This window comes from Triturus cristatus, chromosome 4_1 (genome assembly GCF_964204655.1).
Source record: "Triturus cristatus chromosome 4_1, aTriCri1.1, whole genome shotgun sequence".
NCBI lineage: Eukaryota > Metazoa > Chordata > Amphibia > Caudata > Salamandridae > Triturus > Triturus cristatus.
The window spans coordinates 6,362,586-6,371,345 of NC_140585.1; positions in this window are offsets into that span (position 1 = coordinate 6,362,586).

Below are 8,760 nucleotides of genomic sequence, written 5' to 3' on the forward strand. Positions count from 1 at the left end.
CTGAGCACATGTTAAACAGCCAATACACATATGCTACATACGGAGTCAGGTCTGTGCAACATATCCTGGACACGTATGCCAGGCAGGTGACACACCTACCAAGAGCCAGCCACAAAAGTTGAGTCTCAAGCTCACCATGACATGGCATGAGACTAGCTGTGGGCCAGTGTAAGTGAACAGGCAGACGCATCACAGGAGTTACAGACATCCACACATGTGCAGAAGAAGGATGTGTATCGTACAGACAGGTTGCGGAACACTAGATGCACAGGTCACATGTCATAGGAAAAGGACAGCCCACACACATTGCCATGAAGGAGTACATGTCAAGACTGATCATACATACATTGAGAGTATGCAGATGTGTCCTTGTTTTGAAACTCCGTGTAGTTGCATACATACACACCTCACGTTGGATCACACATGTGGGCTGGTGTGCGTAACAGTGTGCCATGCCTATCTACACACAGACACATGTTGGTTGCAGCAACTGCAGATGCAGTTGACCAAACACCTACAGCAAACCTATGGAAACACATGACACACACATGACATGGTTACAGCGTGCAACGCGGCCATTCACATGTCAGGTGTAATATTCCGTGTACCTGGCATCAGGGGACAGGTGCGGGTGTCCGTGACTGTGCCATGCCAGTGACGCATGGCTCTACAAGTCTGGACTACATGCACACATGTCAAAGGTGTGAAGGGGATGTGTGGCACATAGTGCACCATCACACATGACATGTGTACACAGCTCAGCGTACATTAATTTGCCTCACACCTCTGGAGTAATGTGCCACATCACAGCCTGACACACCTGTGCCCGACACATGTAGAACTGCACAGACAATGCCTTGATGTCCAGCCTTGGCCAAGAATGACACCTCCATTCCTGTCTGTGTGCCGCCTGTCACCACTGTCAGGTGTGAAATGCACCGTACATATGCTCTGAGGGCATGTGTAGGGTCCCTCTGACAATGTGAGTGCTGGCGTATGCGTACGCCACAGTAATGCGGACCGTACACGCGCGTGTACGGTGCGTATCACTATGGGAGTGCTGGCGTATGCGTACGCCACAGTAATACGGACAGTACACGCGCGTGTACGGTGAGTATCACTATGGGAGTGCTGGCGTATGCGTACGCCACAGTAATACGGACCGTACACGCGCGTGTACGGTGCGTATCACTATGTGAGTGCTGGTGTATGCGTACGCCACAGTAATACGGACCGTACACGCGCGTGTACGGTGCGTATCACTATGTGAGTGCTGGCGTATGCGTACGCCACAGTAATACGGACCGTACACGCGCGTGTACGGTGCGTATCACTATGGGAGTGCTGGCGTATGCGTACGCCACAGTAATACGGACCGTACACGGTTCGTATTACTGTGGCGTGCGCATACGCCAGCACTCACATAGTGATACGGACCGTACACGCGCGTGTACGGTCCGTATTACTGCATTTGGGGTGCCCTAGGGCCGTGGAACGCACCGTACCTGTGTGTAAATATTGAAAAGACATAGGGGACACATGAGGGACAAGTATAAGGGCCTAAATGCATGCTGGTTGTCATGGAGACCGAGTTTTAAGTTTGAATTTGAGCAACAGGTGCACAGCAGAAGTCGGTTGGGAAAAATATACTTTGTTGCGAAGTGGTTGTTGACTTGACATCATGCTCAATTTTTCAAACATGCAGAGCCACACACTGGGGTAGGTTTAAAGGGATTGGAGGAAACGTAGGATGCAAATGTGACTGACCAATCACTCTGTACTCCTGCATATCAAACAGGCCAGCAAGGAAGATATAAGGCAGCCAGGTCCCATGAGAGAGCACTTGTCTGCACATCCTTTCATCCATGACCACTGCTGCTGCCCGTGATTCCTCTGGCACCATGTCCAGGTCTGTGGAGAGGTCACAGCCATTCACCCAGGAGGAGAACATTGCCCTGCTGGATGTGATCCTCCCACAGTACCAGAGCCTGTATGGGAGACCAGGGGAGCAGGTGAGTGCAGACTCCACTAGCTTAGACTGTGCCCCTTTTATGTGACAGTGACTTCTGCCATTGTGTCCATGTGTGACAGACATGCACTGTTGTTTAGAGTGGGTCCCAGGGTGGGGAAGGCCTCATGTCTCCCCTGCAGGGCATGCTGTAGTTCCTGTGTGCACTCCTCACTTGCATGGTGCTTACTGTGACAATGAATCCATGGTGCATGCCACATTCTGCCTGGCTACTCCTCCTGGGAATGTTTTTTTCACAGTCCTGATATGATTCTGTGGTCTCCCCAGTGTGACAGGAGACAGTTGCCATAGATGTGTGTTTGTTTAGTGTACCTGTGCTGTGAGTGTCCAAATGATGTGTTTGTCCCCTGGACATTGGTGTGTGTGTGTAAGTCCCCTGTCATGTGGGTGAGTGCATATGGGGAGTGTTGCACACCAGCTGCATGAGGGATGGATATACCCTGCCCATCTGATGTGAGCAGGGAGCACTGCTGTGTGACTGCCATGCTGAGCCAGCCCCACACCTGTGACACACCCCAGTCTCGTGGCACATGGGCAGAGTGCTGTTTGTACCCGCAGTTGGCAATGGAAGATGATTGTCCTGTGCCTGTGTGTGTCTGTGTACTCTGCTGAGGTTGCGTCAGTGTGCTGGTGCATGTGACTGCTTTGAGGTGCTGTACATAATCCTGGTGTAGCTCGTGATGCACAGCGTGATCGAGGATCATTGATTGTGTGGCACCCCTCATGCCACCTGTGTACTTTCAATGGCACGTAGTGCATTTGGCCTTCCCCAGAGGATAATGTCCCTATGACAAAGGTGCAATGAGTTGCCTGCATACCATGGCCTGTTCCAACATGACTAATTATTGATATGTGTGTCTCTGGGTCATTGCTTAGGTGGATTAACGTATTCTCACTTTTGCATCCTCACAGGTAGGCGTCTATGCCAAGGCGGAGATTTGGAAGCGAGCCGTCAGTGCCGTGAGGGAAACGGAGGGTCGGAAGCGGCGCCTAGCCCAGGTGAGGAAACGCTGGCAGGATATCCGGTGCTGGACGAAGAGGATTGCACGGGTCCTGCTGGGGGACTCACCTGAGAGCCATAAGAACCGTGGGCGCCGGCGTCTGACCCACATCCACAAGCGTGTGCTGGCGGTGGTCTTCCCCGAATTGGATAGGCACCTAGCGGACAAGCAGCAGCAGGAAGGGGGTAGGTACATGTGTGTTTGTTGTGTGTCCCCAGCTTTTGTATGTGCACAGTTGCATGGATACACTGCCAGGGTTTGAATGTGCAGTGTGTAACCTGTTCCCCAAAGTAGACCGGAGATGTTCGTGTTCCCTGGTCTGTGTGTAGTCACTCTTGCACAAGGTTATCTAGGCTGGAAGTTAATCCAAGTGCACAATGCGTGCAGCATCTGGAGTGGGGGTGATGTGTCACATGTCTTGGGACCTTGCCTGTGCCCTGGGCAGTTCAGTCATTGTGGGGTCCATGTAATTTGGCCCTGATGGTGAGTCCCGACATAGGAGTATGTCTTAAAAGTGTGCTGCCTTACAGCATGCATGTCCTAATTTGTGCCCTCTGACATGATGTGCATGAGTGGGAGTCCTGCATAGTGCAGGGACGGTTGCTTCAGTTGCAGTCATATCCTCCCAGGTCCATGGAGGAGTGTGGGCACCACCGTGCCCTGGGGCACCTTTTCCTAGGTATCATGTGCGTCATCCAACAATATGGACATTCACTGTGTCTTCGGCATAGGTCGAGCTGGGTGGCAGTGTACCCTGGCCTCATCTGTACTTACGTAAACGGTGCTACATGTGTCCACTGTACAGGGTGACCCAATTTTGCTGGTGCATACTCACAGTGGCCAGTGCCTGTGTGTCTTGGTACGACAATCTGATGATGGTTGATTGTCAATGATAAATGTGGACAGGCGCAACAGGGGTAGTCTGTGTACAGTCAGGATTTAGTGGAGGCCATGTGTTTTTATCCCAGATTAAGGGGTGTAAGTACTTCCTCTGTCTCAATGACATTGTCTCCGGTGTGGGTGGTTTGTGCGGCCAAGGCCTACATGTCAAAAACATAAGTGTCCTTTCTGGCTCGGACCTGTGTGTGATGTGTGTCTGGACATACACTCAAGGAGCAGTGACCCAGTCATGTTTGGCATGGTTTAATGTATTAGCTTTGCAGCATGTGCCAAAAGTTAATAGACATGGTTCCTGCTCATCCCTTTTTTGGCAACGCTGTGTGGTGCTGATGCTGTGCACGATTGTCCCCAGAGCCTGGCTCCTCTGTCAAATTTGATGTCAAGTTATTTGCTGTTGTGTCATGCTCTCCATTGTTTCTCAGTGGCATGGTGGGTCAACCAACTGTGTGTTGCAGGGCCTACATATGTACCTTGTACTGTAGATGTTACTCCTGTTGCTTTTCAGGTTATGCACTGTGACCTATGTATATTTGACTCATGTGACATATGTGTACAGGTGTCTGATTATCTCCTGTCTCTTCACCTTGCCCACAGCATCGTCGGGGGACTCCGAGGGAGACACTGGCTCGGACCGGGAGGAGGGAGCGAGCACCAGTGCCAGCAGTGCTGTCCCGTCTGGCACATCGAGTGGCACGGAGGCCGAGGGGAGTGAGGCGGAGGACCTGTCGACTGGCACCACCGACTATGACGCAGACGGGTCCGAGGCTGAGCTCCCAGAGATGGCGGAGGCTGCTCCCACAGCTGAAGGCAGCCCTCCACATCCACCCGCCACCTCAATTTCCATCACCGGCCTCCCACTTGCTCGGGTCCCTTCCCTCCGTGCTCGGTCCCCACATGTCTCCTTCTTGCCAGGCACCGCACCCCCTGCCCCTGTCTCCACTGCTGCCGTGAGTTCCGAGTCTGTGGACATCCTGCGCCAGTTGCAGGTTGGTCACACTGTGATGCTAAATGTCCTCCATGCCCACACACAAGTGCTGACCCAGATGGAGGCATACATGGAGGGCATGTCGGCTACGCAGTCTGACCAACGCCAGTTGCTGAGGTCCATAGACTCGACACTGACTGCAGCAGTGGCTCCCCTGCAGCGCTGCATCCCCCCCCACTCCTGCACCATCCACACTTCCCACTCCCATGCCTGTCCCACGCACACCCAGACGTCCCCATGCACGCACCCCAACAGACACAGGCACCACACCCCCAGGGAAGGAAAAGCGCACACCTCCTCGCACGCACACACAGGGTGAAGTAGGCACACCCACTAGGGCGGGGGGAAAACGTAGGACACGCAGCCACAGTGGGAGTCCACATACATCACAACCCCCTCCCTCCAAATCCACTCCCATCAGCTCTCCTGACCAGGATTCCCCAAAAGAGTCCTTCATGGCTGCTCTGTCCCTGAGCCCCAGTGTGACACCACCCCGCAAGCGGTCTAAGGGGTCCCCGGTCAGGGGAGTTGAGTCCCCACCCCTGTCCACACCCTCCCCCAGTAGCGCTGCGACCCATCCCTCTGACCCCCCCCCCTCCTTGGGGCCTGTGGTACCATCGGGTGCAAGGGAGACGCTGGGAGAGCTTGCGTCCGTGTGCAGCGCCATCCTGACTACCACCTTTGGCGCTGCCACCCCCCCCCTGTGGCGGAGTTGTCCCTCCCTGCACCCACAACACCTGCCCTTGCCCCTCCTGTCCCTGCGGTGCCTGGTCCTTCCCCCCCACATGATGCCCCCTCTTCTGTGGATGACTAAACTGTGCAGGCAAGCAAGGATTTCCAAACTGGACTGGCCTATGTGCCTTGTAAATAGTGTCTATATATTTCAAATATCTTTCTTTGTGCTGAATAAAGCATTTTGTTTTTCTTTGCCACACATATGCTTTTCTGGATTTGCTGTTGGTGCTGGTGCTCCACGAGTTGGGGTGGTGATAATGTGTTAGGGGTCTGGGAAATGTTGTGGTGTACTGCTCATGGGGTGTACCCTGGTATCTGCGTGCCATCACAAGATCTCTGCAAATAATCTTTGGTCATGTTTGCTCTCACTGTATGATGACATTGTACCAAGGTGTGTTCCTTCCTCTGTGGGGCCTGGCATTTTCCCTGCAGGGTGTTTGCCAATTGTTGTGCTGAGCTGTGTCTACATTTCCTGGGTTTGTGAGGGATCCCTTTACGTGTGGGCATGCAGGCTCAGCAATGTCTCCACCTGCATCATTTGTGTCATCCTTGGTGGTCACTGTACTTGTGTATGGGGTATATTGTCCTATGTCTGGGCACTGCTGGGGGACTCTGCACCCACCCCTCCTATGTCTGGGCACTGCTGGGGGACTCGGCACGCACCCCTCCTATGTCTGGGCACTGCTGGGGGACTCTGCACCCACCCCTCCTATGTCTGGGCACTGCTGTGGGTGTAGGGCACCCACCCCTCCTATGTCTGGGCACTGCTGGGAGGACTCTGCACCCACCCCTCCTATGTCTGGGCACTGCTGGGAGGACTCTGCACCCACCCCTCCTATGTCTGGGCACTGCTGGGAGGACTCTGCACCCACCCCTCCTATGTCTGGACACTGCTGGGGGACTCTGCACCCACCCCTCCTATGTCTGGGCACTGCTGGGGGTGTTGGGCACCCACCCCTCCTATGTCTGGGCACTGCTGGGAGGACTCTGCACCCACCCCTCCTATGTCTGGGCACTGCTGGGAGGACTCTGCACCCACCCCTCCTATGTCTGGGCACTGCTGGGGGGACTCTGCACCCACCCCTCCTATGTCTGGGCACTGCTGGGGGTGATGGCCACCCACCCCTCCTATGTCTGGGCACTGCTGGGGGTGTTAGGCACCTACCCCTCATATTGCAGGCCACTGCTGGTAGTACATACACTGGTGGGGGTTGGGTGCGTACATACACGGGTGGGGTGTGGGTACGGTCCGTACATACACGGGTGGGGGTACGCTCCGTACATACACGGGTTGGGGTACGGTCCGTACATACATGGGTGGGGGTTCAGTCCGTACATACACGGGTGGGGGTACGCTCTGTACATACACGGGTGGGGGTACGGTCTGTACATACACGGGTGGGGGTTCGGTCCGTACATACACGGGTGGGGGTACGGTCCGTACATACACGGGTGGGGGTTCGGTGCGTACATACACGGGTGGGGTGTGGGTACGGTCTGTACATACACGGGTGGGGTGGGGGTACGGTTCGTACATACACGGGTGGGGGTACGGTCCGTACATACACGGGTGGGGGTATGCTCCGTACATACACGGGTGGGCGTACAGTCCGTACATACACGGGTGGGGGTTCGGTCCGTACATACACGGGTGGGTGTATGGTCCGTACATACACGGGTGGGGGTACGGTCCGTACATACACGGGTGGGGGTACGGTCCGTACATACACGGGTGGGGTGAGGATACGCTCCGTACATACACGGGTGGGGTGTGGGTACGGTCCGTACATACACGGGTGGGGGTTCGGTGCATACATACACGGGTGGGGTGTGGGTACGGTCCGTACATACACGGGTGGGGGTTCGGTGCGTAAATACACGGGTGGGGTGTGGGTATGGTCCGTACATTCATGGGTGGGGTGTGGGTACAGTCTGTACATACACGGGTGGGGGTACGGTCTGTACATACACGGGTGGGGGTTCGGTCCGTACATACACGGGTGGGGGTACGGTCCGTACATACATGGGTGGGGGTTCGGTGCGTACATACACGGGTGGGGTGTGGGTACGGTCTGTACATACACGGGTGGGATGGGGGTACGGTTCGTACATACACGGGTGGGGGTACGGTCCGTACATACACGGGTGGGGGTACGCTCCGTACATACACGGGTGGGCGTACGGTCCGTACATACACGGGTGGGGGTTCGGTCCGTACATACACGGGTGGGTGTATGGTCCGTACATACACGGGTGGGGGTACGGTCCGTACATACACGGTTGGGGTGAAGATACGCTCCGTACATACACGGGTGGGGTGTGGGTACGGTCCGTACATACACGGGTGGGGGTTCGGTGCATACATACACGGGTGGGGTGTGGGTACGGTCCGTACATACACGGGTGGGGGTTCGGTGCATACATACACGGGTGGGGTGTGGGTACGGTCCGTACATACACGGGTGGGGGTTCGGTGCGTACATACACGGGTGGGGTGTGGGTATGGTCCGTACATACATGGGTGGGGTGTGGGTACGGTCTGTACATATCCGTACCCACGCTCTGCAGGCATGGGTACGGCCCGTACCCATGCATTTGGAACGTGGGTACGGTGCGTACCCCCATTGTTGGGGTGCCGTAGGGGTCCGCACCGTACCCAGGCCTTCAGAGCGTGGGTACGGGTCGTACCACGCGTACCCCTACATCACCCCGACAATGCTGGTACGGCCCGTACCCAGGCCTTTATCACGTGGGTACGGGCCGTACCGCCATTGTTGGAGTGACGTAGGGGTACGCGTGGTACGACCCGTACCCACGCTCTTAAGGCCTGGGTAGGGTACGTGCAGGTTTGCGTCACCATCCACTTCCGTTGTGGCGGACGCATGCGTTGCTGGACACGCCCCCACCCCCTCGAAGTGACCAGGCCCTGATGGTCAGGTATGTCCAGGGCATGTATGATTTGTGACTTGGGTGGGGGTAATGTTTCCTGCCCCTGCCCCCCCCCCCTTTGCCCCTGGGTGTTGTTCTGACCTTCTGCGACGTCTGCGTCGGTTCCTGTACACCAGGTGGACTGCTATGAGGGCAGGGATGGCACGTAGGTTCGGGTCCAT